Source organism: Sinocyclocheilus anshuiensis, unplaced genomic scaffold (genome assembly GCF_001515605.1).
Source record: "Sinocyclocheilus anshuiensis isolate Anshui unplaced genomic scaffold, SAMN03320099.WGS_v1.1 scaffold586, whole genome shotgun sequence".
NCBI classification, from domain to species: Eukaryota; Metazoa; Chordata; class Actinopteri; order Cypriniformes; family Cyprinidae; genus Sinocyclocheilus; species Sinocyclocheilus anshuiensis.
The window spans coordinates 150,731-157,489 of record NW_015544146.1 but is presented as its reverse complement, the minus strand read 5'-3'; positions in this window follow the sequence as shown (position 1 = coordinate 157,489).

The window sequence follows — 6,759 nt, the reverse complement described above, 5'->3', positions numbered from 1 at the left end:
TTATGGGAACGATATTCAATCCCGCCGTGAGAGAGGCTACTGCTTGTAGGCTTTACAAGTCACATACTCAGCGAAGATAGAACACACAATTCCCACAACCAATAGCGACGCTTGCTAGGCGGGCGCGCCCCTGATAGGTGGAGACAAGCCAATGAGCGTCTAAAGCCCAGGTATACGAAATTTGCATATCCGGTCAGTGATAACGTATGCTGCGCTGAGAAAAAGGGCAGAAGCAACAACAACCACAGTATTGTGAGGAGGGGCTGCCCAGAGATAACGGTGTTAAGCAGCAATATAACACATACGATAATGATGGTACACCATTCGAATTAGACATTGAATAGCAGGAGCTGCACTGAGTACAGGGCAGACGAGACGACCAGCCGGCTGCAAAGCATATATCCTGAATAGACATACCTCTTGACCACGGCCAGGAGGAGGCGATAGCTCTTGTTGAGTGGGCCCTAATGTGCAAAGGACATTCCAAACCTTGGCTCGTATAACAGCCGTGTTAGCGTCCACAATCCAGTGGGAAAGCCTCCTTTTTGACACGGCCAGGCCTTTCGCTCAACCACCGTAGCACACGAAAAGCTGGTCAGACTGCCGAAAGCTGGCCGAACGGTCAATGAAAATCCTCAAAGTCCTGACGGGGCACACCGAAATCTGAGCGTCCACAACATGCCTCTCGACCACACCCAGGAGGAGTGGGCCCTAATGTGCAAAGGACATTCTAAACCTTGGCTCGTATAACAGCCGTGATAGCGTCCACAATCCAGTGGGAAAGCCTCCTTTTTGACACGGCCCGGCCCTTCGCACAACCACCGTAGCACACGAAAAGCTGGTCAGATTGCCGAAAGCTGGCCGAACGGTCAATGAAAATCCTCAAAGCCCTGACGGGGCACACCTAAGTCTGAGCGTCCGCATCAAGCGAGGTCGATTACTCAGAAGACGGCAGACAGCGAAACAGTCTGCACTCTGAAGGGGATAGATAGTGATTTAGGCATGTAGCCCGGTCTCTGCCGGAGAGTGACGCTGCAGTCACCAGGTCTGAAGCGAATACAGTCGCTGTCCACAGAAAACGCATGTAAATCCCCTATGCGCTTAACAGAAGCGAGGGCAAGAAGAAGTGCAGTTTGAGAGATAGCTCCTTCATCGCAATAGATACTAAAGGCTCGAATGGTGGTTGTGAAAGAGCTCTTAACACCACCTCTAGGTCCCAGGGCGAAACTGAAGGCGGACGCGGGGAATGCAACCTCCTCACCCCCTTAAGAACACTCACCACCAGCGCGTGCCTACTGATCGATTGCCCGCCCAGCGGGGAACGAAATGAGGCAATAGCGGCCAGTGTTGATGGTAGACATCCACTATCAAGCCTGTACTGTAGAAAACGCAGAACATCCGACACGGAGCAAGCAGCCGGGTCGATATGAACATCACGGCACCACAAACACTCCCCATTTTAGAGCATAGAAATGTCTCGTGGAGGGAGCCCGCGCTTCTGAGAGCGTATCAAGCACACGAGAATGCAGGGCAGTCAGCTCCTCTGATATCCCCAAGCAGCCACACATGATGGCTCAATAACTCCGGGTTGGGGTGCCACACCGAGCTGCTCGTTTGAGACAGCAGATCCTTCCTGAATGGTAATGGCCAGGGTGGCGCCACCAGCAGCTTTGCCAGGTCCGGGAACCAAGGCTGGTTCGGCCAGTTTGGGGCGACGAGTGTCACCGAAGCCTCCTCCTCCCTGATGTTGCATATCACCAGCTGCATTATCTTGATCGGAGGAACGTATACAGCCTGGCTGCTGGCCAGTGCGATGTCAGAGCACCCCCTTCCAGCCGGGAGTGAGACAGGGAGAAGAACAGCAGGCAGTGCGCATTCTCTCTTGTGGCGAACCGATCCACCTCCGCTCTCCCGTAGCGGGTCCAAATCATCTGAACCGACTCGGGATGCAGCCTCCACTCTCCTTGAGGAATCCCCTTCCTCAAAAGCATTTCTGCCCCGCGGTTCAGGAGACCGGGGATGTGCGCTGCTCTGATGGAGAGAAAGTGACGGTCCGTCCATAGCAGGAGATTCGCTGCCTGCTTGTACCGAGCCTTGGATCGTATGCCCCCTTGGTGATTTATGTACGACACCACAGACGTTGTCGGTGCGAATCAGTACATGTCGCTGTTCTAGCCGTGGCCATAAATCCTTTAGAGCTAAGAACACTGCTTCCAGCTCCAAGCAGGTTTATGTGCCACCGGCTCTGAGGTTCTGACCACAGCCCTGAAGCCGGCATGCCCTCGCACACTGCTCCCCATCCGCGAGTCGACGCGTCCGTCGTGACCACGACACGTGACATCATCAAGCCCAGCGGAACCCCCCGGCTGAGGAGATCTTTGCGCCATGGCCTCAGGGCTTCGATGCAGCCGCGGGAGATCGTGATGCGCAAACGGTCCGAAGTCCACGCCGTCCAAGGGGCTCGAGATTTCAGCCATAACTGCAGCGGGCGCATGTGTAGTAAACCCAGATGACATACTGATCCCACTGCCATGAGTCCCAGCAGCCTCTGACATTACTTCAAGTGATCAGAGCTGCCCAATCTGAAATGGTGCAGAGAAGACAAAATGGCCGCCGAGCGCTCCCGAGAGAGGCGAGCGCGCATCTCCACCGAGTCGAAGCACACTCTCAGATATGTTATAGACTGACTCGGGGCGAGAATGCTCTTACGCACATTCACACGTAGCCCCAAGAACTCCAAGTGACGAAACAGTTTGTCTATATGGCTGTCTATAGTGTGTCCCGTGACTGAGCTAAGATCAGCCAGTCATCCAAATAACTGAGATCCCGTTCGCTCTGAGAGCTGCGTCCATGCACTTCGAGAAAGTGCGCGGGGCCAAAGCCAACCCAAACGGGAGAACAGAGTACTGGTATCCTGTGCCCTCGAAAGCAAATCTCAGAAAGCGTCTGTGATGCGCTGCTATCTGAATGTGAAAGTACGCGTCCTTTAAATTCACGGACGCAACCAGTACCCGGGGCAAATTCGCGCCAGGATCTGTTTTACCATCCTGAACGCACGCTTGCAGAGCGCTCTGTTGATGGGCCTGAGATCTAGAATCGGCGGAGCTCTGCATCTCTCTTGGGCACCATAAAATGGCGGTTGTAAAACCCGCTCTCCAGCTTGCTCGGAGGGACTCGTTCTACCGCTCCTTTTTCGAGCAGGTTGCATACCTCTTGTTTCAGAACCAGGGCATTTCGAGGCAATGTTAGAGACTTCACGGGGTGGTCTGCGTCTGAATTCAAGGGTGTACCCACGCTCTATCACACCGAGTAACCAGCGCGAGATTCCCGGAATAGTTTTCCACGCGCTCAGGAACTGACATAGCGGCTTTAGCGGCTTGGTCGTTGGATGCGCCGGCGAGTGCTGCGCGGCTATAACATGTGTGAGCAGCAGCTCTGCACCGCACTGAGGCGGGGCGAGCGGCGCTACATTGACTGAGTGAGGAGGAAAAAGCTCTTTTGTGCACATGTATGCATTTTTTTTTATTATCCCACACACACATCAAACACAAAGTTGAACAATTTTGAGACAGCTTGGGGGCTGGACCGATTGCGTAGGCTACTCTTCCCTCCTCTCCGGGCTGTCAGGACGACGGCTTGGCAGCTGATGGCGGGCGGGCGGGAGTAACAGCGCGGGCTCCTCCGCTTGCCGTGGTCATTGCTTGCATGGCGCGCATTTTAACCGGTGTGGGCGGCGGCATCTGCGCCTGTCACTACAGACTGTGAATGGCTATACGACGTAGTTGAACACCACTTCGTAAGGGTATGAACAACTGACGTAATAGTCCAACGAAATCTGGAAGGCTGATAAGACGCGTGCCTGGGCATCAGGTGAATCCTCGCCTTCGCTCGCTTTTCCGCACAGTTGCATCAGGTGACTCCTTGCCTTCGCACGCTTTTCCAAGCAGGGGCATCAGGTGACTCCTTGCCGCTTTACTGCTGGTGAGTGGGTAAGCGACTGAAGCGCTTGTCGCCGCACTGAAGCGGGGGCTGCATTCAGTGATTGCCTCACTGAATGAGTGAGAGAGCGGAGTCCTCTACACACGGCAGCCGCTGATGTGGGGCTGGTATCATGTGAATGAGAAAGCAGTGTCTTCCAAACACGGCAGCCACTGATGAGGGGCTGGTATCATGTGAATAAGAGAGCAGTGTCTTCCAAACACGGCAGCCGCTGATGAGGGGCTGGTATCGTGTGAACCAGTGATTGTGCTTTGCACACGGCAGAACGCCGCTCCCAGGCGGGGAACTGCACACTTTTTAAACAGTGGGTCGTGCAGCATCTGCGGCGACATGAGAACCCTTCGCTCCAGCATCTGCACTCGGCTCTCCGCTCCGCTATGGAAGGGGGACGTGAGAAGCCGGGCTGATGTCCTGCAGGTTCGATGGGTGAGAGGAATGCGGACATTTTGTCCTTATGGTCCACAACTGATAGAGGGCAGACGGATTCATCTGGCATCTGAAGAAAACATTGCAGCTGTGCATTCGGTTTTAAAGGGACAGCAGCTTAATTTAGTTGCTATTGTCCGAGTCACCTTCCGGGAGGGGGGCGATATGTCAGAAATATGGACTGTCTGTGTTGTGTTTTTCTCCCTATGTGCCTTCCATGACCTAGTTTTCCCTCGTATGTGACATGCCCATATTTGGTTTCCTTCCTGTTCCTGTTCCTATTGTGTTTCATTGAGTCCAGGTGTGTCTCATCATCCCCTCGTTTAGTTGTGTACTTAAGCCCAGTGTTTCCTGTGTCTAGCGTGCCGTGTTAAACGTCTTATCCCGATGCTACGTGTGTGTGTCTCCTGGCTACCCTGTGTTTTCCCCCAGTTTGGACTATTAAAGACCTTCAACACCTTCGTCTCCGCGCTCCTTCGTTCCTCCACAGTAGCAGTTGTGACAGTCCCCACTTTTCACAAAAACAAACCTGTGTGTGTGTGTGTGTGTGTGTGTGTGTGTGTGTGTGTTTGTGTGTCTCCGTCTCCTGGCTACCCTGTTTTTCCCTCCAGTTTGGACTATTAAAGACTGTTTTCCTTCAGTTCCTTCGTCTCCGTGCTCCTTCGTTCCTCCACAGTAGCAGTTGTGAATATAATATAATATAATATAATATAATATAGGGATTGCCAATCTTTTTATTTTTTTATTTTTTGGTCAGCAGAACCCCTTAAAAAATGTATTTGAAGGATTTTAAGCTAAAATTTTATTACTTTAACAAAACATTCTCAGTTTTCTGATCTCTGTCACATGCAGTCAAACGAAAGAAATATATATGTACTGTATGTATGAATGAATGTATGCATTAATTAATTAATTAATTAATTAATTGTTTGTTTAAAAAAAACATTTATTTTAATTTTATATTTATGATTTAGTTATTATTTATTCATTAAATAAACAAACCCTCTCCAGTTTCCTTCATGTAATTACAATAATATTTAAAACATGACTTAAGTTTCAATAGAAATTACATTAAACTAAATATTTTAAATTACATATTTTACATGAAAACGAATAAAGTATATTTTTGTTAAAAGTATAATTTATTATTTATTATAATTAAAGTATATTTTAGTAAGTAAAGTATATTTTAGTTAACCATATAGTCAATGTATTTGGCAGTACACTTTAACCATATTTCAATAGAAGTAATTTTGAAATGGCATAATTATGTCCTAATTTGAGTAAAATATTGGATTTAATATTAATTTAAACTATAACACATTTTCATATAATTGCAATTAACATGTAATTAAGTGTCTGAAACACTACATTCAGTTCACACTTAAGTAAATTACAGTAGATATAAAATTAATTTGCTCTCTAAACTTCATCCTATCTACAATCAAATATAAATGAAAATGTTTGTAATTGTATATATAATTTGACATCAATATTAATTTTATAAATAAATGCAATAAAGCCCCAGTTGAACTTGCTCTTGAGTAATTTATTAATTTATTTATTTATTTTAGGCTGGGCAGTACCTGTGGCCTGGATTAAGGGGGGTTCTGGGTTAGGGCACAGTGAGTGTCCCCATTTGTCTGAGACCCCTCACTAAATGACTTGTAAGGACAGTAATTGGAGAGGAGGGAGAGTGGTGCATAATGAGCAGTGGTATCAAACAGAGAGCAGAATAGAGTTCAATGTAAAGGCAGACACACAGGATGCCCACAGGCGAATTGCATTCATACAAAGTAGACAGGAAGTCTTGCTGAGGAAATTAAGCAATTTTAGAACATAAACACTTGATTTGACTTAAAGGAACAGTTCAACCAAAATTGTTTATTATGCCACAATTTACTCACCCTTGTGTTGTCTCAAAACCGTTTGATTTTCTTTCTTATGTGGAACACAAAAACACATTTTAGGTAGAATGCTGACACTGCTCTTCAAAAGACTTCAAACACAGCATTTAGACTACCTTTATGGTGCTTTATGAAAGTAGTTCCCAATTGGTTTTTGCTTCAGATCTCAAATTTAATACTATCAAGGGGCAATCCAACAGTATTTGTAAACCAATAACTTACCATACTTATTTATCATACAGAACTAATATAAATTGTCCTTAAAATCAAAGATTTAAATCTATTAATACGTAACAACAAATACGTAAAATAATTCAACAAAAAAAAATTTAATATCTGTAACATCAACAATAAAATTAATTTCAGTAATTCACTGCACAAAACACATTGTTGTAGGCGCAAACCATATATTTCACCCGGGTCGTAT